This window comes from Pleurodeles waltl, chromosome 9 (genome assembly GCF_031143425.1).
Source record: "Pleurodeles waltl isolate 20211129_DDA chromosome 9, aPleWal1.hap1.20221129, whole genome shotgun sequence".
NCBI lineage: Eukaryota > Metazoa > Chordata > Amphibia > Caudata > Salamandridae > Pleurodeles > Pleurodeles waltl.
The window spans coordinates 456,961,712-456,987,584 of record NC_090448.1 but is presented as its reverse complement, the minus strand read 5'-3'; the positions used below and the strand labels follow the sequence as shown (position 1 = coordinate 456,987,584).

Genomic DNA, 25,873 nt, shown 5'->3' with positions numbered 1-25,873 from the left:
TACAGGCAATAGAGCCAGATCACACACAAAGACGGTTCTTTATTCAAAAAGATACAGGGAAGATCAGCACTCTTCCTCCAGTCAAAATGAAACGCAAGCTTGCCTTCCAAGACAAAGACAAACAGCCACACGCAAAGGTGGCTAAACAAGTAACACCGCCACCATCCCCACATCACTCTCCGCAACCATCACCGGTAGCCACTCCACCAATGATGCAATCCCCAACTCATACAGGAATGAGTCAAGATGACCCTGACGCATGGGACCTTTATGACGCACCAGTGTCAGATAATAGTCCAGAATGCTATCCAGCTAAACCATCGCCACCAGAGGATAGTACAGGCTACGCACAGGTGGTGTCAAGAGCAGCTGCATTTCATAATGTCAGCCTTCATTCAGAGCCCATTGAAGACGACTTTCTTTTTAATACACTGTCGTCCACACACAGCCAATATCAGAGTCTTCCTATGCTACCCGGAATGCTAAAACACTCCAAACAAGTGTTTGAGGAGCCTGTTAAAGGGAGAGCCATTACTCCAAGAGTAGATAAAAAATATAAACCGCCACCAACAGACCCAGTGTACATTACACAACAGCTAACACCAGACTCTGTTGTAGTGGGAGCAGCGCGCAAAAGAGCCAACTCTCATACTTCAGGAGATGCACCACCGCCAGATAAAGAAAGTCGAAAATTCGATGCTGCAGGCAAAAGGGTGGCGGCACAGACAGCAAACCAGTGGCCTATTGCAAATTCGCAAGCTTTGCTAGCCAGATATGATAGGGCCCATTGGGATGAGATGCAACACCTTATTGAACATTTACCCAAGGAGTTCCAAAAAAGAGCGCAGCAAGTAGTAGAAGAAGGACAGGGTATCTCCAATAATCAGATACGGTCAGCAATGGATGCTGCAGACACAGGTTGCTAGAACTGTCAACACAGCTGTAACAATAAGGAGACATGCATGGCTGCGTACATCAGGATTTAAACCAGAGATACAGCAAGCTGTGCTGAATATGCCATTCAACGGACAGCAGTTGTTTGGGCCGGAGGTGGACACTGCGATCGAAAAACTTAAAAAAGACACTGACACGGCCAAAGCCATGGGTGCACTCTACTCCCCACAGAGCAGAGGCACATTTCAAAAGACACAATTTCGAGGGGGGTTTCGAGGGCAAACCACAGAAGCTACAACGTCACAAACAAAGCCCACTTACCAGAGCCAGTATCAGCGGGGAGGTTTTCGGGGACAATATAGAGGGGGACAATTTCAAAGGAATAGAGGTAAGTTCCAAAGTCCCAAAACTCCTCCAAACAAGCAGTGACTTCAAGGTCACAAATCCCCAACACATAACACCTGTGGGGGGGAGACTAACCAAGTTTTACAAACATTGGGAGGAAATAACAACAGACACTCGGGTCTTAGCAATTATCCAGCATGGTTATTGCATATAATTTCTCAAATTCCCTCCAAACATCCCACCGAAAACACACAATATGTCAAAACAACATATAGATCTTCTAAGACTAGAAGTTCAGGCATTGCTACAAAAAGAAGCAATAGAGTTAGTACCAAAACAACAAATAAACACAGGAGTTTACTTCCTGTACTTTCTGATACCCAAAAAAGACAAGAGTCTGAGACCTATACTAGATCTCCGAACATTAAATACCTACATCAAATCAGATCACTTTCACATGGTTACATTACAAGACGTAATCCCACTGTTCAAACAACAAGAGTACATGACAACACTAGACCTAAAGGATGCATATTTCCATATACCAATACATCCTTCACACAGAAAGTACCTAAGGTTTGTATTCCAAGGGATAGATTACCAATTCAAAGTGTTGCCATTCGGAATAACAACTGCACCAAGAGTTTTTACAAAATGCCTAGCAGTAGTAGCTGCACATATCAGAAGGCAGCAAATACATGTGTTCCCGTACCTAGATGATTGGTTAATCAAAACCAACACGCTAAGACGGTGTTCACAACACACAAAATATGTCATAGAAATCCTCCACAAACTAGGTTTCTCAATCAATTACACAAAGTCACACCTTCTGCCGTGTCAAACACAGCAATACTTAGGAGCAACAATCAACACAGCAAAAGGGATTTCCACTCCAAGTCCACAAAGAGTTCACACATTTCACAATGTGATACAGACCATGTATCCAAAAAAAAAGATACAAGTCAAACTGGTGATGAAACTACTAGGCATGATGTCTTCATGCATAGCCATTGTCCCAAACGCAAGGTTGCACCTGCGGCCCTTACAACAGTGCCTAGCATCACAATGGTCACAAGCACAGGGTCAGCTTCTAGATCTGGTGTTGATAGACCGCCAAACATACATCTCGCTTTAATGGTGGAACAGTATAAATTTAAACCAAGGGCGGCCTTTCCAAGACCCAGTGCCACAATACGTAATAACAACAGATGCTTCCATGATAGGGTGGGGAGCACACCTCAATCAACACAGCATCCAAGGACAATGGGACATACAGCAAAAACAGTTTCACATAAATCACTTAGAACTGTTAGCGGTATTTCTAGCGCTCAAAGCATTTCAACCCATAATAAGACACAAACATATTCTTGTCAAAACAGACAACATGACAACAATGTATTACCTAAACAAACAGGGAGGCACACACTCGACACAGTTGTGTCTCCTAACACAGAAAATATGGCATTGGGCGATTCACAACCACATTCGCCTAATAGCACAATTTATTCCAGGAATTCAGAACCAGTAAGCAGACAATCTCTCTCGGGATCACCAACAGATCCACGAATGGGAGATTCACCCCCAAATACTAAACACTTACTTCCAAATGTGGGGAACACCACAAATAGATCTATTTGCAACAAAAGAAAACTCAAAATGCCAAAACTTCGCATCCAGGTACCCACAAGATCAGTCTCAGGGCAATGGGTTATGGATGAGCTGGTCAGGGATATTTGCTTGCGCTTTTCCCCCCTCTCCCTCTCCTTCCATATCTAGTAAACAAATTGAGTCAAAACAAACTCAAACTCACACTAATAGCGCCGACATGGGCAAGACAACCTTGGTACACAACACTACTAGACCTCTCAGTAGTACCTCATGTCAAACTACCAAACAGACCAGATCTGTTAACACAACACAAACAACAGATCAGACATCCAAATCCAGCATCGCTGAATCTAGCAATTTGGCTCCTGAAATCCTAGAATTCGGACACTTAGATCTCACACAAGAATGTATGGAGGTCATAAGACAAGCTAGGAAACCTACCACTAGACACTGCTATGCAAATAAGTGGAAAAGATTTGTTTATTACTGCCATATTAATCAAATTCAACCCTTACACACATCTGCCAAAGATATAGTAGGATACTTACTACAATTGTAAAAGTCAAAGCTAGCTTTCTCTTCAATAAAGATACATCTAACCGCAATTTCAGCCTACCTGCAAATTACGCACTCAACTTCATTATTTAGGATACGAGTCATAAAAGCATTTATGGAAGGCCTAAAAAGAATTATACCACCACGAACACCACCAGTTCCTTCATGGAACCTCAACATTGTCTTAACACGACTCATGGGTCCACCTTTTGAGCCCATGCACTCTTGTGAAATGCAATATTTAACATGGAAAGTTGCATTTTTTATTGCCATCACATCTCTAAGAAGAGTGAGTGAAATTCAAGCATTTACCATACAAGAACCATTTATTCAAATACACAAGCATAAAGTAGTTCTACGGACAAATCCCAAATTTTTACCAAAAGTGATCTCACCGTTCCACTTGAATCAAACGATAGAATTACCAGTGTTCTTCCCACAGCCAGATTCTGTAGCTGAAAGAGCAGTGCATACATTAGACATCAAAAGAGCACTAATGTACTACATTGACAGAACAAAACTAATTAGAAAAACAAAACAACTATTTATTGCTTTCCAAAAACCTCATACAGGGAATCCAATTTCTAAACAAGGCATTGCTAGATGGATAGTTAAGTGTATTCAAACCTGCTATCTTAAAGCAAAGAGAGAGCTGCCTATTACACCAAAGGCACACTCGACCAGAAAAAAAGGTGCTACCATGGCCTTTCTAGGAAATATTTCAATGAACGAAATATGTAAGGCAGCAACATGGTCTACGCCTCATACATTTACCAAGCACTACTGTGTAGATGTGCTAACTGCACAACAAGCAACAGTAGGTCAAGCTGTATTAAGAACATTATTTCAAACTACTTCAACTCCTACAGGCTGAACCACCGCTTTTGGGGAGATAACTGCTTACTAGTCTATGCACAGCATGTGTATCTGCAGCTACACATGCCATCGAACGGAAAATGTCACTTACCCAGTGTACATCTGTTTGTGGCATTAGTCGCTGCAGATTCACATGCGCCCACCCGCCTCCCCGGGAGCCTGTAGCCATTTAGAAGTTGATCTTGAAAATTTGTAAATATATTACTTTAAACTTCATTATGTACATACATATTCACTCCATTGCATGGGCACTATTACTAGCATCCACAACTCCTACCTCACCCTCTGCGGGGAAAACAATCTAAGATGGAGCCGACGCCCATGCGCAATGGAGTCGAAATGGGAGGAGTCCCTCGGTCTTGTGACTCGAAAAAAGACTTCTTCGAAGAAAAACAACTTGTAACACTCCGAGCCTAACACCAGATGGCGGGATGTGCACAGCATGTGAATCTGCAGCGACTAATGCCACGAACAGATGTACACTGGGTAAGTGACATTTTCCATATATATATATATATATATATATATATATATATATATATATATATATATATATATATATATAAGAGAGTTGTCCTAAACAAAAGCACACTCACAACTGGTCATTATAGAACGTAGCAAAGTCAGCAACTTAAAGAGAATTTCTTTGGCATTTTAATAATTTCAGGCCTTGTAGTTTCAAACCTCTCTGGACACGTGTTTACCAGGGTGCACTTGCAGCTCACTTGAGGTCCACTGGGACAAAACTGGTATTCAACCAGATCCAGATAAGGTCTTCCCTTGATGCTGCTGATACAGCCGCAAGGAGTGTCAATACAGCCATCACAATTAGAAGACATGCATGGCTACGCTCCTCTGGGTTTAAACCAGAAATTCAACAGGCAATACTTAATATGCCTTTTGACAAGAAACATCTATTCGGCACAGAAGTAGACACCACTATTGAGAAACTGAGAAAAGACTCCGATACTGCGAAAGCAATGGGGGCTTTATACACCACACCATATAGAGGCTCCTTTCGCAGACCCCAGGTTAGAGGAGGTTTTAAGCCACAATCCTCTGATGCTTCCACCTCCCAAACAAAGCAGAGACACCAAACCCAATATCAAAGAGTGGGGTTTATAGGGTCCTATAGAGGACAATATTTCAGGAGCAGAGGTAAATTCCAAACCTCAAAGCAAACCACTACACAACCTAAACAGTGAATTCCTTCCCACCCTTTACACTCCACACTTCTCCTGTAGGGGGAAGACTACAGCAATTCCACTCTCATTGGCAAAATATCACCACAGACAATTGTGTATTATCAATTATCCGCAATGGCTATTGCCTAGAATTAATCTCCACTACTACAAAAACAAGATTATATGACTGCTTTAGACCTCAAAGATGCGTATTTCCACATACCCATCCATCCAGCTCACAGAAAATACCTCAGGTTCGTCATAGAAGGAAAACATTAGCAGTTCAAAGTGTTGCCATTCAGCATAACAACAGCTCCAAGAGTGTTCACAAAATGTCTAGCAGTAGTAGCAGCCTACTTTAGAAGACAATTCATCCACGTCTTTCCATATCTAGACGATTGGCTAATAAAATCATGCAATTTTACACAATGCCAACAACACACTCGTTATGTTACAAACCTTGTATACGCTAGAGTTCACTCTCAATTCCCAAAAATCACATCTTCAGCCAGCACAAGTACAACCTTACCTAGGTGCTATCCTAATTACACAAAAATCCCTAGCTTATCCAAATACACACAGGATTCCACCTTTTCAAAATCTCATACCACACATACAGCCAAATCAACAATATACTGTAAAATTTATCATGAAAATTGCAGGAATTATGGCATCTTGCATAGCCATAGTTCCACATACAAGACTAAACATGAGGCCCTTACAACAGTGGTCTCAGGTACACAGTCAACTTCAAGATCTAGTGTTGATGGGCCGCCAAACACATGTCCCTTCAATGGTGGAATCGCAGCAATCTAATGAAGGGGCGGTCATTCCAAGACCATGTACCTCAGACCATAATCCCAACAGACGCATCAATAATCAGTTGGGGAGCTCACCTCAACAATCAGACCATTCAAGGGCAATGGGATGCCCAACAGAAACAGCTTCATATAAAACACCTAGAACTATTAGATGTATTTCTTGCTCTAAAAGCATTTCAACCTCTTCTCAAAAAGAAGACTGTTGTCATAAAAACAGACAACATGACAACCATGTATTACCTCAACAAACAGGGTGGGACACACTCATCCCAACTGTCCCTGCTAGCCCAAACAATATGGAAATGGGCAATTCACAATCGTCTATTAGCGCAATACATTCCAGGGATAGACAATCAGCTGGCAGATCTCCCAAGCAGAAATGATCAACAAGCTCACGAATGGGAGATTCACTCTCAAGTACCTCAAAAGAACTTTCAAAACTGGGGAACACCAGAGATAGATCCATTCGCAAAAAGCAAAAATGCAAAATGCCTAAACTTCGCATCCAGACACCTACATCCTCTGTCGAAGGGCAATGCTCTCTGGATCAATTGGTCAGGGAGATTTGCTTACGCTTTTCCCCCTCTCCCACTCATTCCCTTTCTGATCAGCAGACTAAGTCCAGCATCACTAACTATGATTCTAATAGCACCAACATGGGCATGCCAGCATTGGTACACAACACTCCTAGATCTGTCTGTAGTACCCCATTCCAAACTCCCAAACAGACCAGATTTGTTAACCCAGAACAGAGGTCAAATCAGACATCCAAATCCCAGTGCTCTCAATCTAGCGATTTGGCTCCTGAAGTCATAGAATTTGGTTAGATAAAACGTCCACCAGAATGTATGGAAGTAATTAAACAAGCATGTAAACCTACTACTAGACAATGCTACGCAAACAAGTGGAAAAGATTTGTATACTACTTTCAATCTAAAAACACTGACCCACTCACAGCATCCATACAAGATATTGTATGCTATTTACTTCATTTGCAAAAGTCACATTTGGCTTTCTCATTCAACAAGATACACCTCACTGCAATATCTGCATATTTACAGAATATCCAAAATACTTCACTATTCAGAGTTCCGGTTATTAAATCCTTCATGGACGGATTAAAAACGCATTATTCCACCTAGAACACCACCTCTTCCATCGTGGAATTTAAATATTGTACTTACCAGACTCATGGGACCACCTTTTGAACCCATGCACTCTTGCCAGATTCAGTATCTAACATGAAAGGTCGCTTTCCTTGTAGCTATTACTTCTTTAAGAAGAGTTAGTGAAGTACAAGCCTTCACTCTTGAAGAACCTTTTTTCCAAGTACACAAACATAAAGCTGAACTTAGAACAAATCCAAAATTTCTACCAAAAGTAGTATCTCCTTTTCACATCAACCAAACAGTGGAATTGCCAGTCTTCTTTTCACAGCCAGACTCTGTGGCAGAAAAAGCTCTTAATACCCTAGATCTCAAAAGAGCTCTTATGTACTATATAGACAGAACTAAAGATTTTAGAAAAACAGAACAACTTTTTGTTGCTTTCCAACAACCACATAAAGGCAATCCTATATCAAAACAAGGTTTATCACGATGGATTGTTAGATGCATACAAACATGCTACATCAAAGCAAAAAGACAACTTTTGATCACTCCTAGAGCACATTCTACAAGAAAGAAAGGTGTTTCAATGGCATTTTTAGGAAACATTCCAATGGTTGATATATGTAAAGCAGCAACATGGTCAACTCCTCATACATTTACAAAACACTACTGTGCTGATGTTTTTTCACAGCAACAAGCCACTCTAGGCCAAGCTGTCTTAAGAACACTTTTTTCAAACAACTCCAACTCCTACAGGCTAGCCACCGCTGTTTTGGGAGGACTAACTGCTTTGCCGTCATTGCACAGCATGTGCATCGGATGGAAAATGTCATGTTCGTGGCATGTAGTGCTGCAGATTCACATGCACTCTACCTCCTCCCCGGAAGCCTGTAGTTGTTTGTTTAGCATTTTTTACATATGTATATACATTTACGTTTGCATGGACATCTCTTTGAATTCTTATACTCCATCACTCCATCCTTTGCGGGAAAACAGTCTAACAGTGGAGTCCATGGCCATGCGCACTGTAACCGAGAGGAGTCGTCACTCGATCCTGTGACTCCAAAAAGACTTCTTAGAAGAAAAACAACTTGTAACACTCCGAGCCCAACACTAGATGTCGGAAGAGCTATGCATAGCATGTGAATCTGCAGCACTACATGCCACGACCAGATGTACACTGGGTAAGTGACATTTTCCATATATATATATATGTATATATATATATATATCACTTAAAAAAACAAAGGTAACAGGGACATTATATTTAGGCTCACATTTTAAATGTACAAAACCATAGAAATGTATCTGTTAGCAATTTCAAGTGACTATAACTCATGCCCTAAGTCAACTATAACTTTTGCTCCACCATGCACGGTTTTATCATCAGTAACTTTTCTGCAAATGTTAGCGATATTATCAATGATGTCATAAAATATGTAATAATTGATGCAATATCTGGGGTAATTAGCAATGCATGGCGAAGGCACGAGTCATAGTTAACTTACGGCACGAGTTATAGGTACTTGAAATAACTCTCACAGCTGAAATTCTACGATTTTGTTTGTTTAACATTTGAGCCTAACTATAATGTCCCTGTAAACTTTTTTTTTTATTTTTTTATTTTTTTATTTTTAAGTGATATTTTAGATACTGTCGGATGGGTTATTTTGTCACAAAGGTGACTGATATCCCGTCTGCCGAAATCTAATACTCTATGTAAATAATGGGATTTACATTTCGGCAGGTGGGATATCCGGCACTGTTGTGATGGAGTAACTCTTCTGCCAATATCTAACCCAGGCCCTTTGTCTCTGGTGTCAAAGCTAATGGCCAAGAAAATGTAATTTTTCCATATTTACTTCACTTAGGCAAATTCAAGCTACAATTCTCCTTGATAAAGGTTCACTTACCAGCCATTACGGCATATAGGAAATCACTACAGCAGCCAAAGTTTTTGCAGAATTACTGAAATAAAAATCAATCTTTAACGACTTTAGATGTGTTTTTTCCTCAATTAAAAGACTTGCACCTCCCTGAGATCTTAGCTTATCTCATTCAAAATTAATGGTTCCACCCTGTGAGCCAATTCACAAACCATCTTTACAACATCTGTCATTGAATACTGCCTTTTTAATAACAATTACCTCAGTATGCAGAATTAGTGAATTGCAAGTACTTTAAACTATAGAACATTTTGCTACTTTTATCACAATAGAGTAGTGTTGCAAACTTATCCCTCTTTTTTGCCAAAAGAGGTATTTTATTTTCACATTAGCCAACTGTTAAGGCATGGTATAGCAACCTCAGAACAAACAGTTGTGAGATGGAATGTTGTATTTATTTCTTTATGCTGCCAAATTGCCAACAAATCTTTCCAATGTTATCCTAGAGCTCACTCAAAAATAGGTAAAGCAGCAAACACAGCCAGGCTTAGACATGTTCCAATTTTAGATATTTTTAAAGCAGCCACTATAAAGTCAATACATACTTTTACAAGCAATCACTGTTTAGAAACAGATACGCGAGCAAAAGCAAGAGTTGGTCAAGAATTACTTGGGAACCTGTTTATGTAAATTTGTTGCCGCTCAAAGAACTAAATCATAATGTTGGCTCCTGTTCCATAATTCAATGCATTTAGTATACAAACAAATGTCAGCAGCACATTTGTTTATCTTTAACTTGCCGTTCTATTCAGCATTTATGACTATCAGTGAAATCCTATGGTGCAGAAGTAAAGATAACATACCTGTGGTCCTAGTTCTGCTTTGCAGGTTTCTTAATTTAAAGTATTCTTTTATGTGCATTGTTAAGGTTGATTTGTTTCAGCTACTTCATCAGTTCCAGGAGACCTGCATCAGGAATGGTTATCAGTCCGAATTCAAAACGAAGTTGCTGAGGCTACCATCTAGGAGGGGCAGTATCAAAACTGGGTGTAGGAAAATGCCACTGCTGGCATGGTCACCCCCCACTTCCTGCACTCTGTAGGAAGCTGGCTCTGTATATACTATCTCAAAGTGAGAGATAGTGTGCAGAGGCCAGGGGTTCCCCAAGAGGCTTGACAGAGGCAATAATAGATAATATTAATGCTCTATTTGTGGTAGTGTGGTCGAGCAGTTAGGCTTTTCAAAGGGTAGTGTTAAGCATTTGTTGTACACACAGAGGCAATACATGAGAACACACACTCAATGACTTAACTCCAGGCCAATAAGATTTTATATAGAAAACTATTCTTTTCTTAATTTATTTTAGAACCACAAGATTCAAATTGCAGGTAAGTACATTAAATGTAAGGTACTTTGCATAGGTATAGATAGAACTTTGAATCAAAACAGTAATGTTCACAGTTCGGCATAAAATGGCAATAAGCTATTTTGAAAGTGGACACTGCAAAATTCAACAGTTCCTGAGGGAGGTAAGTATTGGTTAGTTTTTGAGGGAAGTGAAGCACTTACAAGTTCATTCTCCAGGGCATAGGCAGCCCACTGTTGGGAGTTCCCATCAACCCCAAACACCCAGCACCAGCTACACAGGGCCGGTCAGGTGCAGAGGTCAAAGAGAGTCCCAAATAACATAGGCGCCTATGGAGACGGGGTGCTTTGGTTCCAGTCTGCTAGCAGGTAAGTGCCGTGTCCTCAGGGAGCAGACTAGGCGGGTTTTGTAGAGCACTGGGGGGGGTGACCCAAACAGGCACACAAAATACACCCTCAGTGGCACAGGGGCGGCTGGGTGCAGTGGACCATCAAGGCGTCGGGTTTGTTATTGAAATCAGTGGAAGGACCCGGGGATCACTCAGACATTGCAGGCAGGGCACAGGGGAGCTTCTCGGGCCAGCCACCAACTGGGCAAAGGTGAGGGCTGCCTGGGGGGTCCTGGGATTCCCTCTGCAGGTGTTGTCGTGGGGGTGCAGAGAGGTTGGCTCAGGTTGGACACGTCATCGGAGTTGCCTGGGGGTCCTCTCTGCGCCGTTGGTTTCTCTGGACACGGGCCAGGGGTGTCGGGTGCAGAGTGGTGGGGACTCACGATTCTGGAGTGAGGTGGGAGTCTCTTTAAAGACGGTTTCTTTTTGGTTGTTTAGACAGGGTTGTTGTCCACAGGAGTTTCTTGGTTCTTTGTAGTTGCAGGGCAGTCCTCTGATTTGGCACAGGTCTCTGGGCCCGCAGGATGCATCGCTGGTACAGGTTCTTTGAATCAGGAGACAGGCCGGTAGGGCTGGGGCCAAAGCAGCTGTCGTCTTCCTTATTCTCTGCGGGGTTTACAGGTCAGCAGTCCTTTGTAGGTCGTCAGGAATCTGATTTCCTGCGTTTAGGGTCGCCCCTAAATAATACTAAATTTAAGGATATGTTTAGGGCTGGAGGGCAGTAGCCAATGATCCTTGTGTCTCCTCCCTTTGGGGAGGGGGGCACATCCCTAATCCTATTGGAGGAGTTTCTAAGGAGGGGGGTCAATTCAGCTGTGGTCACCTTATGGTGGACCTGGCTGAGGGGGTGACTCCTCCTTGTTTTTCCCATTATCTCCCCGGACCTGCCGCCAAAAGTGGGGGCTGTGTCCGGGGGACGGGCATCTCCACTAGCTGGAGTGCCCTGGGGAGTTGTAACACCAGGCTTGAGCCTTTGAGGCTCACCGCCAGGTGTTACAGTTCCTGCAGAGGGAGGTCTCCTCCACCCAGGACAGGCTTTTTTCCTGGTCACAGAGTGCACAAAGGCACTCACCCCATGTGGCCAGAAACTAGCATCTCTAAGATGCCCTCTGTGTGCATTTCTCAATAAATCCCACACTGGCATCAGTGTGGATTTATTGTGCTGAGAAGTTTGATATCAAAATTCCCAGTATTCTTTGTAACCATTATGGAACTGTGGAGTTCGTGTTTGACAAACTCCCAGACCATATACTTTTTATGACTACCCTGCACTTTAAGAATTGGCTTAAACACTGTAAGGGAATAGTGTTTGTACAGCTATGCCCTCACCTGTGGTATAGTGCACCCTTCCTTAGGGCTGTAAGGCCTGCTAGAGGGGTGACTTACCCATGCCACAGGCAGTGGGTTGTTGGCATGGCACTCTGAGGGGAGTGCCATGTCGACTAAGTAATTTTCTCCCCACCAGCACACACAAGCTGTGAGACAGTGTGCATGTGCTGAGTGAGGGGCCCCCAGGGTGGCATAATACATGCTGCAGCCCTTAGAGGCCTTCCCTGGCGACAGGGCTTTTGGTACGAGGGGTACCATTTACAAGGCACTTAACTGTGTCCCAGGTCTGTGCCAATTGTGGAGAGAAAGTTACAGTTTTAGGGAAGAAACCCTGGTGCTGGGGCCTAGTTAGCAGGGCCCCAGCACACTTTCAATCAAAGCTGTCATCAACAAAAGGCAAAATGTTAGGGGTAACCATGCCAACAGTGGCCTTTTCCTACATGCTCCATCTGTAGAAGAATCAACAGACATTAGGCCCATACTTGAAGTGATGGACCATAAACAGCGAAAAATCTAAATCCATAAGGATACTGTAAAGATTATTGCCTCTCCTCCTTCTATAACCAAAAGGAAACTATCTTTCCAAGAAACTTTGGAAGCTGAGTCTTCTACTGAGAAAATCTTCAAAAACAAGGAGAAACCAAAGGCAGTACTTTAGCCTTCATCACTGCATTCTCCTTTGCTTCCCACTTCTCCACCACCTTATACTCCACCACCACCTTCACCTACAGTTTTCTCCGCAATCTCCGGTCTCCTTGCATGGGGATGACCTGGGTGACAATACTTACAGTGTAGATCCGTGGGATTTGTATGACCCAGACCGTATCACATCTAAAGATCCTTATTTATATCCTACTAGGCCATTTCCACCTGAAGTATCCACGGCCTATAATCAGGTTATTGCTAGAGCAGCGACATACTACAATGTGCATTTGCTCTCAGACCCCATAGAGGATGATTTTTTATTTAACACGCCATCCTCTACACACAAAGAGTACCAATACCTACCAGGCATGCTAAAACATGCTGATGACAATTTTAAAGAGCCAGTAAAGGCTAGGGTACTAACACAAAGAGTGGACAAAAAAGCTGCACCATCAGATCCACTCGTCATCACTCAACAATTGCCAACTTATTCTATTGTTGTGAGTGCAGCAAGAAAGAGGGCAAATAGTCGGTCTACCGGGGATGCTCCTCCCCCGATAAGGAAAGACGGAAATTTGATGCAGCAGGCAAGAGAGTGGCAACTCAAGCTGCAAATCAGTGGAGAATTGCCAACTCCGAGGCTCTTTTAGCCAGGTATGATAGGGCCCATTGAGACGAGATGCAGGAATTCCTGCAATTTCTCCCACTAGAACACCAAAAAAGGGCACACCAAGTAATAGTAGAAGGACAGGCTATCTCCAGCAACCAGATTAGAGCCACCCTAGATGCAGCAGACACTGCAGGTAAGAGTATAAACAGTATCGTAATAATCAGGAGGCATGCTTGGTTTCGATCTTCAGGATTCAAACCTGAGATACAGCAAGCGGTCCTTAATATGCTGTTTAACAAACAGCAGTTATTTGGACCAGAGGTGGATACCACTATAGAAGAATTGAAAAAAGACTCAGACATGGCTAAGACCATAGGTGCCCTTTACGCAACATCTGTTTGGGGTACTTTTCGCAGGCCCCACTTCAGAGGGAGTTTTAAACCCTCAACATCAGAAGCCTCTACGTCCCACCAAAAGCAGGGACAACAATTTTACTCTAGAGGGTCTTTGAAAGGATCCTATAGAGGAAACAACTTTACAGGTAGTGGGAAATCCACTGCCACAAGAGGTGCAACCACCTAATAAAAGCAGTGACTTTCTCAGCATCCCCACACAGTACAAAACTCCTGTGGGAGGACGATTGCAACATTTCTACCATAAATGGCAGAACATTACATCAGATGGGTACTGTCAATTATCCACAGTGGTTTTTGCCTAGAACTCATCTCCACTCCACCAAATATCCCCCCTCGCTCACACAGGCTTCTTCAGAACACCTAATTTTGCTAAAACGAGGTACAATCACTCCTACTCAAAGGTGCAATAGAGGCAGTACCTATAACGCAACAAGGGACAGGAGTATATTCTCTATACTCCTATACCAAAGAAGGATGGCACTCTCATACCAATCCTCAATCTCAGACCCCTCAATCAATACATTTCCTCAGAGCATTTCCACATGGTCACTTTATAGGATGCCATTCCCTTACTGCAAAAACAGGACTACATGACAGCATTAGATCTGAAAGATGCTTATTTCCATATTCCCAAACATCCAGTGCATCGTAAATACTTAAGATTTGTGATAGCAGGCAAGCACTACCAATTCAAAGTGCTACCGTTTGGATTAACAACAGCACCAAGGGTATTTACCAAATGCCTAGCAGAGGGGCATACCTCAGAAGACAATATATACATGTCTTTCCCTATCTGGATGACTGGCTCATAAAAGCCAGCACCATTCAAACCTGTCAACAACAACACACAATACACAATCGATATCCTACACAGTCTAGGGTTCACAATCATTTAACCGAACTCTCACCTCCAGCCAGCGCAAATACAGCTGTATCTGGGAGCAATTCTAAACACTCAGTCAGCATTAGCTTACCCAACCCCACAGAAAATTCAAGTGTTTCACAGTCTGATATCTCAGCTACAGTACAGTCAAACTTACACAGTAAGGTTCATTATGAAACTATTGGAAATTATGACATTGTGCATAAGAATAGTGCCCAATGCACGTCTAAACATGAGGCCCCCTACAAGAGTGTCTTTTGCAACAATGATCTAAGGCACAGGGCCAACTTCATGATCTACTGTTGTTGAACCTCCAGACTTATCAATCAATCAATTAATCAAAGAGATTTATAGAGCGCACTACTCACCCGTTAGGGTCTCAAGGCGCTGGAGGGGGGGGAGGGGGGTGGAGGGGAGGGTAGATCACTGTTCGAAAAGCCAGGTTTTAAGGTTTTTTCTGAAGAGTAGGAGGTCCTGGGTTTTGCGGAGGTGGGTGGGGAGCAAGTTCCAGGCTTTGGGGGCCAGATAGGAGAAGGATCTGCCCCCCGTGGTGGTGTGTTTGATGCGGGGGACTGAGGCGAGGGAGAGGTCGGCGGAGCGGAGGTGGCGTGTGGGAGTGTGGAAGGTCACTCTCTCGTTGAGGTAGGTTGTGCCGGTGTTGTGGAGGGATTTGTGTGCGTGGATGAGGATCTTAAAGGTGATCCTTTTGTCTATGGGGAGCCAGTGGAGGGATTTGAGATGTGGTGAGATGTGTTCATGTCGGGGCAGGTCAAAGATTGGTCGTGCTCTGAGTTCTGGATTCTTTGTAGTTTGTGTTTGAGTTTGTGTGGTGCCGGCGTAAAGGGCGTTGCCGTAGTCAAGCCTGCTGCTGATGAGAGTGTGGGTGACTGTCTTTCTGGTCTCTGTGGGGATCCATTTGAAAGTTTTCTTCAGTGTGCGGAGTGTGTTGAAGCATGAGGAGGTGAGTGCGTTGATTTGATGGGTCATAGAGAGGGAGGGGTCCATGATGATGCTGAGGTTGCGTGTGTGGTTTGCGGGGGTGGGTGCGGGCCTAGTGTGGTGGGCCACCAGGAGGGGTCCCAAGTGTTTTTGTGAGGACCAAAAATGATAATTTCGGTTTTGTTGGAGTTGAGTTTCAGGTTGTTGGCTGTCATCCAAACAGCGGTGTCAAGGAGAGCGGCGTGTAGGTTGGTTTTGGCGGTGGAGGGGTTGCGGGTGAGGGAAAAGATGAGTTGTGTCTCATCCGCGTATGAGAGGATGGTGGTGCCGTGAGGTTTGAGGATGTTGGCTAGTGGGGCCATGTAGATGTTAAAGCGGGTGGGGCTGAGGGAGGAGCCTTGTGGAACTCCGCATGTGATTTTGGTGGGGGATTGGAAGGGTGGGAGGTGGACTTTTTGGGTTCTGTCGGTAAGGAAGGAACTGAGCCAGTCCAGGGCTAGGTGGCAGATTCTGGAGTCGTGTAAGGAGTGTGTGGTGGCAGAGAGTGTTGAAGGCTGCAGAGAGGTCGGAGTACGAGTGCTACGGTCTCGCCCATGTCGACACTGGATCTGATTTCATCGGTGCAAGCGATGAGAGCAGTTTCCGTGCTGTGGTTCTTGCGGAACCCAGATTGGGAGGGATCAAGTGTGTGATTTGTCTCGAGGAAGTGGGATAGGCGGGAGTTGACTAGTTTTTCCGTGACGTTGGCTGGGAAAGGGAGGAGGGAGATGGGGCGGTAGTTGGAGAGGTCGTCTGGGTTGGCTTTGTTTTTTTTTTTAGGAGCGCAGTGACTTCTGCGTGTTTCCACAGGTCAGGGAAGGTGGTGGTTGCGAATGAGCTGTTGATTATGGCTCGGAGTATAGGGGCTATGGTGGGACTGGCCTTGAATATTCGGTGGGGGCATGGGTCGGAGGGGGAACCAGAGTGAATGGAGTTCATAGTCTTTTCAGTTTCTTCATTGGTGGTGGGGGCCCAGGTGGTGAGAAGGTTGTGGGGTGTGTGTGTTGGGTTTGTGTTGGGTGGTTGGGGGTTGTGTGTGGAGGGTGTGTGTGGTATGAAGCTGTTGTGTATGTCTTGGATTTTGCGGTGAAAATAATTTGAGGGAGATGCAGAGGGTTTGTGTGTCGGTGGGGTCTTGGTTTGGAGAGCTCTTTGATGATGGTAAAGAGTTCTTTGCTACTTTGGGATTTGTTGTCAATACGTTCCTTGTAGTGTGCACTTTTGGTGGTGCATATGAGTTGGTGGTGGATGCGTGTGGTGGTTTTGAGGGCGGAGAGGTTTGTGGCAGAGGGTCCTTGTCTCCAGGTTTTCTCTGCTTTGCGGCATTTGCGTTTGGACTCGTGGAGTTCAGTGATGAACCATGGGGCGTTCTTGATATTGCGGGTAGTGATGTTTTTTTTGAGAGGCGCAAGATCGTCGGCACAAGTGGTGATCCATTTGTTGAGGTTGTGTGCGGCGATGTTGGGGTTGGTGGTGTTGGGTGGGGGGTTTGAGTCAGTTGGGAGTTCAGGTGTTCCGTGGGGATCTTGTCCCACATGCGGTAGGGGGTGGTGTGTTGGTGGTGGTGTGTGGGTGGTTTGTTGTAGGAGAAGTGGACGCAATGGTGGTCTGTCCATTAGAGTTTGGTGGTGTGGGTGTAGGTGACGTGCTGGCTTGCGGTGAAAATGGCGTCTAGTGTGTGTCCAGCCGAGTTGGTGGGGGCAGTAACCAGTTGTTTGAGTCCCAGGTTGGTGAGGTTGTCCAGGAGGGAGGAGGAGTTGTGGTCTCGGGGGTTTTCCAGGTGGAAGTTAAAGTCGCCGAGGAGTATGAAGTCTGTGGAGGTGAGAGCGTGTGTGCTGATGGTGTCAGCGATGGTGTCGCAGAAGGGGGGGGCGTGGTCCAGGGGGTCTGTATATGAGTGTGCCTCTGAGGGTGGTGGTGTTGATGTGGATGAGGAAGTGCATGTGTTCTGCGTTGTTGAGGGTGTCAAGGGTGTTGGTGGTGACCTTGATGGTGTCTCGGTGGAGGATGGCGATGCCACCTCCAGGTTTGTTTTCCCAAGTGACTGGATGGTGGAGAATATTTAGTGTCCGTTCTATATTTCTTGGAAGTCAGAAATTCGACTTTTAAATCAAATGGAAGCTTTAGGGTATGAACCTTCTGTCTGATTCACAAATCCTCTTTGAATTTGTGATTCCAAAAAAGAATAACAAAAGAAGGCCTGGCCAGAGGCCAAACACTAATGGTCATCCATTGGGCATTAGCCACAAACCAGGCCCTGCTCCCCAGCCCTATGATGTGCCAATGGCTGTGCATAGTGGTTGGTCACAGAGAAAAGCTGTAGTGTTAATTAAACCATAACAAGCATTTGCAATGCGTCTCACGTTTGCTCAAGTTACAGCTATCAGTTTTGTAAATTTCTAACTGGCCTTTTCTTGCCACATAAATTGAAAATGAAAAGAAAAACAGTTGACATAAACAAGCTGATTCAAAGTGCCACGGCTGCCATGAGCTTGAGCACGAAGTAGAGACACAAAAGGAAAAAGAAGTTCTCTCGCAGTCAAACGTATCAACAAATGTGCAATAATCCATGTAACATGGTTGACTACCAAGGCGGTAGCAAAACTGCTCCAAGGAGGGACAAATGTAAAGCATTTACCAATGTTAACAAAGGATTTTTTAAAGGAAACCCCAAGAATGAGTGATAGGGATGGGCTTCCAGTGGGTGTGGTTGAAAGCCCACAGATACATTACAACAGGCCAGAGCGAATGTGTGCTTGATCTAAAAAATAAGCTCTTGTAATTTTCTTTTTGTTATAAATTAAGCTCTGGGTGAGAATGAACCTGGACAGTAATAGACACTGCTGCACATACTCAAACTAGCCATTCACAATATAGGCTGCTCAGGATGACATATCATCAGGAGTTTAGGATAATAAAGTGTGATTATATAGGAGAGTAGATTAGTGGAGATGGAAATATCTGCATTCATCCTGTGTGTGTTCTGTCATTCAGTCACTTGACTGGGAACACGCCATTTGTGGGGAAGCAAGAGTGGCAAAATCACAGGATAGTGTAAAACATTTAATTTTCTGAACAAAACTTCGTGTATAGTGTTGATGCAGTAGTATGTGTGATTCACTTTTCAAGAGCCTGATGAGATTGCTTGCATGGATCAGAAATAGGTTGAGAGGTAGACTTGAAAAAAAATAGATACTAACAAAAATTGCTCAACATTCTTCCATGATTTAATGACATGTTGATGGCTTCGAACCCCACATTCAATCATTTGGGGGTGGTGACTTTACTATCACTTAAGACTTTAAGCTAGGAAGGCTGATTGCAACTAGGTGACGATTGGGGGCATTTTTGGTGGTGATACATAATGGACACCCATAACCTCAATGGCATTTGGCACAACGGGCCTTCTATGACATGGGACTGTTTACCACTCTGAAGAGGCTGAGAGTTAGTGATGAATTCGTGAGTTGCTTATACTTGCCTTAATGATAGCATATCTATGGGACATTGACAGGGCTGTTCTCTTTCTCCAGTCCTACTCAACACATCACTGGGACTGCCGGTGTGCACTCTTCATTATTGCTATTCAGAAAGGTTCCTAATGTTTAGATCCTGCAGACTCCTTGTTTTGGTTTATGCGGACGATGTCTTGCTGATCCTCACAAAATGTGTCTAATCTTTGCCTCATTATCTGCAGGTTTATAACTTTCACCCACTTATTAAGTATAAAAATAAGCTAGGACAAGTCACTGAAATTTCCTTAGATGCCAGATGCAGTAAGATGTAATTTGGATTTTGTACTCCAGTTGTGTGGCTCATCAGTCAAGAACCTGGTGTGGGAAGTTGGCTCTGTATATGCTATCTCAAAGTGAGAGATAGTGTGCACAGAGTCCAAGGGTTCCCCTTAGAGGATGATAGTGGCAAAATTAGATCATTCTAATGCTCTAACTTGTGGTAGTGTGGTCGAACAGTAGGCTTATCAGAGGACAGTGTTAAGCATTTGTTGTGCACACACAGGCAATAAATGAGGAACACACACTCAAAGACTTAACTGCAGGCCAATAGTTTTTATATAGAAAAATATATGTTCGATGGCATCTGTTGCTGCAGATACACATGTTGTGCACAGTCCGCCATCTGGTGTTGGGTCGGAGTGTTACAAGTTGTTTTTCTTCGAAGAAGTCTTTCGAGTCACGAGACCGAGGGACTCCTCCTCTTTGCTTCCATTGCGCATGGGCGTCGGCTCCATCTTAGATTGTTTTTTTTCTGCTCTCGGGTTCGGACGTGTTCCTTTTCGCTCTGGGTTTCGGGACGGAAAGATGGTCAAAACTTCGAAAAATTACGTCGGTATTGTTTCGCTCGGGATCGGGATAGTTAGAATCGACACCGAATCGTGAAGAGCTCCGGTAGCCCTTCGGGGTAATTTCGATCCCCCGTCGGGGCCTGGTCGGCCCGACCGCGTGTAACATCGACACCGATGGAACGGACCCCGTTCCGATTCTGTCCTAAATGCCACAATAAATATCCATATACGGACCAACATTTGGTCTGTAACTTGTGCCTGTCACCCGAGCACAAGGAAGAAACTTGTGAGGCCTGTCGTGCGTTCCGGTCCCGAAAAACGCTCCGTGACCGTCGAGCCAGAAGACTACAGATGGCGTCCACGCCGACAGAACACCGAGAGTTCGAGGAACAAGGAGAAGAGGAGGAAGCCTTCTCCATCCATGAAACGGACTCAGATGAATTCGACGTAGACGAAACTGTGAGTAGGACGTCGAAAATCACACAGCACAAGGAAATAGACAAGGCCCAGGGGACGCCACTGCCAACTGGCCATGGCTCAACCCATAAAGGTGACTGTCTATCGGCACCGAAAAAGGCCGAACCGGTGCCCAGATCGTCCGACTCGGGTCGAGACACAGGCATGCAACATTCTCGGGACCGAGAAAGTGTTGCCGAAAAAGATCGACGCCGAGAAGGCGGAGCCGACGCTGCGCGACGCAGAGACAGCGGCACCGAGGATGATCGACGCCGAGAAGGCTCGACTCCGAAAAAGAAGAGATTCGCCTCGGAGCCGAAAACAAAAAAGGACTCGGTTTCGGTGCCAAAACAATCAGCAACCGAAACCACTACCGGCTCATATTCAGAGGAACATTCATTGTCCGCTCAAATGCGTAAACACAGGTTTGAAGAGGAGCTACAGACTGCTGATGTAGACCATACACAAAAGAGGATCTTCATCCAGAGTGGAACGGGGAAGATTAGCACTCTTCCACCAATCAAGAGAAAAAGGATACTAGAGTTCCAAACTGAACAACTAACACCACAAGCAAAGGTGGCAAAGAAAGCAACTCCGCCACCCTCTCCTCCACCTGTAACTCAAATATCACCGGCACAAGCTCCGTCACATTCACCGGCTCACACCACCATGAGCCAAGATGACCAAGATGCTTGGGACCTATACGACGCACCAGTGTCAGACAATAGCCCAGAGTCATACCCTACCAAGCCATCACCACCCGAGGACAGCACAGCGTATGCGCAGGTGGTAGCTAGGGCAGCAGAATTCCACAACGTGTCGTTACACACAGAACCTGTCGAGGATGACTTCCTTTTTAACACCCTCCCCTCCACCCATAGCAACTACCAATGCCTGCCTATGCTTCCGGGAATGCTAAGGCACGCGAAGCAAATCTTCAAAGACCCCGTCAAGAGTAGAGCAATCACTCCAAGGGTAGAGAAGAAATATAAAGCACCTCCCACAGACCCTGCTTTTATCACCTCTCAACTGCCACCAGACTCAGTTGTGGTAGGAGCAGCTCGCAAACGAGCCAATTCACACACATCGGGCGATGCACCACCCCCGGATAAGGAAAGCCGAAAATTCGACGCAGCTGGGAAAAGAGTCGCTGTACAAGCTGCCAGCCAGTGGCGCATCGCCAACTCTCAGGCGCTCCTAGCGCGCTATGACAGAGCCCATTGGGATGAGATGCAGCATTTCATCGAGCATCTACCCAAGGAATTTCAGAACCGGGCAAAACAAGTGGTTGAGGGGGGACAAAACATCTCCAATAACCAAATACGCTCCTCTATGGATGCAGCGGACACAGCTGCAAGAACAATAAACACTGCAGTTACCATCAGGAGGCACGCATGGTTGCGCACATCTGGCTTTAAGCCAGAAATACAGCAGGCAGTACTCAATATGCCGTTCAACGAACAACAATTGTTCGGACCAGAGGTTGACACGGCGATTGAGAAGCTGAAAAAGGACACCGACACAGCCAAGGCCATGGGCGCGCTCTACTCCCCGCAGAGCAGAGGCACTTTCGGCACCTTCCGTAAAACAACATTCAGAGGAGGGTTTCGGGGTCAGGCCACACAAGCCAGCACCTCACAATCAACACCGTCTACCTACCAGGGACAGTACCAAAGGGGAGGTTTTCAGGGCCAGTACAGAGGAGGACAATTCCCGAGAAACCGGGGGAAATTTCAAAGCCCCAAAACCCCAACAACCAAACAGTGACTTACAGGTCACTCAACCCCTCCACATAACACCAGTGGGGGGAAGACTAAGTCAGTTTTATCAATCATGGGTGAATATAACAACAGACACTTGGGCCTTAGCAATTATCCAACATGGTTATTGCATAGAATTTCTACAGATCCCTCCAAATATCCCACCCAAAACACAAAAAATGTCAAAACAGCATTTAGACCTTCTAGAAATAGAAATTCAAGCACTACTGCAAAAAGAACCAATAGAACTGGTACCATGTACAGAAATAAACACAGGAGTCTATTCACTGTATTTTCTAATACCCAAAAAGGACAAAACACTGAGGCCAATCTTAGATCTCAGAATACTAAACACCTACATCAAATCAGACCACTTTCACATGGTCACGCTACAAGAAGTGTTACCACTGCTAAAGCAACAAGATTACATGACAACCTTAGATCTCAAAGACGCGTATTTCCACATACCGATACATCCTTCGCACAGGAAATACCTAAGGTTTGTATTCAAGGGAATACACTATCAATTCAAAGTCTTACCGTTCGGTATAACAACCGCACCAAGGGTGTTTACCAAATGCCTAGCAGTAGTAGCCGCACACATCAGAAGGCAGCAAATACACGTATTCCCGTATCTAGACGATTGGCTAATCAAGACCAACTCGCTAACAAAGTGTTCACAACACACAGAGTATGTCATACAAACCCTCTACAAACTCGGGTTCTCCCTCAACTACACAAAATCAAACATTGTGCCGTGCAAAATACAGCACTACTTAGGAGCGGTAATCAACACAACAAAAGGATTAGCCACTCCGAGTCCACAAAGGGTTCAAAATTTTCACAAGGTCATACAGGCCATGTATCCAACACTAAAAATACAGGCAAAAGTGGTTTTAAAACTCCTAGGCATGATGTCCTCATGCATAGCCATTGTCCCAAACGCAAGACTGCACATGAGGCCCTTACAACAGTGCCTAGCATCACAATGGTCACATGCACAGGGTCACCTTCTAGATCTGGTGTTGATAGACCGCCAAACATACATCTCTCTTCTATGGTGGAACAGTACAAATTTAAACAAAGGGCGGCCGTTCCAAGACCCAGTGCCACAATACGTAATAACAACAGATGCTTCCATGACAGGGTGGGGAGCACACCTCGATCACCACAGCATCCAAGGACAATGGGACGTACATCAAACAAAACTGCATATAAATCACCTCGAATTACTAGCAGTATTCCTGGTGCTAAAAGCATTTCAACCCATCATAACCCACAAATACGTTCTTGTCAAAACAGACAACATGACAACAATGTATTACCTAAACAAGCAAGGGGGAACACACTCGACACAGCTATGTCTCTTAGCACAAAAGATATGGCAATGGGCAATTCACAATTCACAACCACATTCGCCTAATAGCACAGTTTATTCCAGGGATCCAAAATCAACTAGCAGACAATCTCTCTCGAGATCACCAACAGGTCCACGAATGGGAGATTCACCTCCAAATCCTAAACACTTACTTCAAAATTTGGGGTACACCGCAAATAGACCTTTTTGCCACAAAGGAGAACGCAAAATGCCGAGACTTCGCATCCAGGTACCCACACAGACAGTCTCAAGGCAATGCCCTATGAATGAACTGGTCAGGGATATTTGCATACGCTTTTCCCCCTCTCCCTCTCCTTCCATATCTAGTAAACAAATTGAGTCAAAACAAACTCAAACTCATATTAATAGCACCCACATGGGCAAGACAACCTTGGTACACAACACTACTAGACCTGTCAGTAGTACCACACGTCAAGTTACCCAACAGGCCAGATCTGTTAACACAACACAAACAGCAGATCAGGCATCCAAACCCAGCATCGCTCAATCTAGCAATCTGGCTCCTGAAATCCTAGAATTCGGACATTTAAACCTCACTCAAGAATGTATGGAAGTCATAAAACAAGCTAGAAGGCCATCCACTAGACACTGCTATGCAAGCAAATGGAAAAGGTTTGTTTGCTACTGCCATAATAATCAAGTTCATCCATTACACGCATCCCCAAAAGATGTAGTGGGATACTTACTACACTTACAAAAGTCAAATCTAGCCTTCTCTTCCATAAAAATACACCTTGCAGCAATATCTGCATATCTGCAGATTACTCATTCAACTTCACTGTTTAGGATACCCGTCATTAAAGCATTTATGGAGGGCCTAAGAAGAATAATACCACCAAGAACACCACCAGTTCCTTCGTGGAACCTTAACATCGTCTTGACAAGACTCATGGGGCCACCTTTTGAACCCATGCATTCTTGTGAAATACAATTCTTAACCTGGAAAGTTGCATTTCTCATTGCCATCACATCTCTAAGAAGAGTAAGTGAAATTCAGGCATTTACAATACAAAAACCTTTTATCCAAATACACAAAAATAAGGTTGTACTAAGAACCAATCCTAAATTCCTACCAAAGGTTATTTCACCGTTCCACTTAAATCAAACGGTAGAGTTACCAGTGTTCTTCCCACAGCCAGACTCAGTAGCTGAAAGGGCACTACATACATTAGATGTCAAAAGAGCACTAATGTACTACATCGACAGAACAAAGGAGGTTAGGAAAACAAAGCAACTGTTTATTGCATTTCAAAAACCTCATACAGGAAACCCAATATCAAAACAAGGTATACCCAGATGGATAGTTAAATGCATCCAAACCTGCTATCTTAAAGCAAAGAGACAACTGCCCATTACACCAAGGGCACACTCAACCAGGAAAAAAGGCGCTACCATGGCATTCCTAGGAAATATTCCAATGCACAAAATATGTAAGGCAGCCACATGGTCCACGCCTCACACATTTACTAAACACTACTGTGTACACGTGCTATCCGCACAACAGGCCACAGTAGGTCAAGCCGTACTGAGAACTTTGTTTCAGACTACTTCCACTCCTACAGGCTGAGCCACCGCTTTTGGGGAGATAACTGCTTACTAGTCTATGCACAACATGTGTATCTGCAGCAACAGATGCCATCGAACTGAAAATGTCACTTACCCAGTGTACATCTGTTCGTGGCATTGGTCGCAGATTCACATGTGCCCACCCGCCTCCCCGGGAGCCTGTAGCCGTCGGAAGTTATCTTCAACAACTGTACATTTGTATATATATATATATATATTACTTAACCTTAATTTGTACATACTTATTCATTCCATTGCATGGGCACTATTACCAACACACACAACTACTACCTCACCCTCTGCGGGGAAAACAATCTAAGATGGAGCCGACGCCCATGCGCAATGGAAGCAAAGAGGAGGAGTCCCTCGGTCTCGTGACTCGAAAGACTTCTTCGAAGAAAAACAACTTGTAACACTCCGACCCAACACCAGATGGCGGACTGTGCACAACATGTGAATCTGCAGCGACCAATGCCACGAACAGATGTACACTGGG

General features: G+C 44.4%; 1 protein-coding gene across 1 annotated transcript in view; it reads left to right on the top strand.

Annotated features, from left to right (window-relative positions):
- TDRD9 (tudor domain containing 9) overlaps nucleotides 1-25,873 on the top strand; it is a 2,107,755-nt gene that overhangs the window by 965,085 nt on the left and 1,116,797 nt on the right. The window lies entirely within an intron of this gene.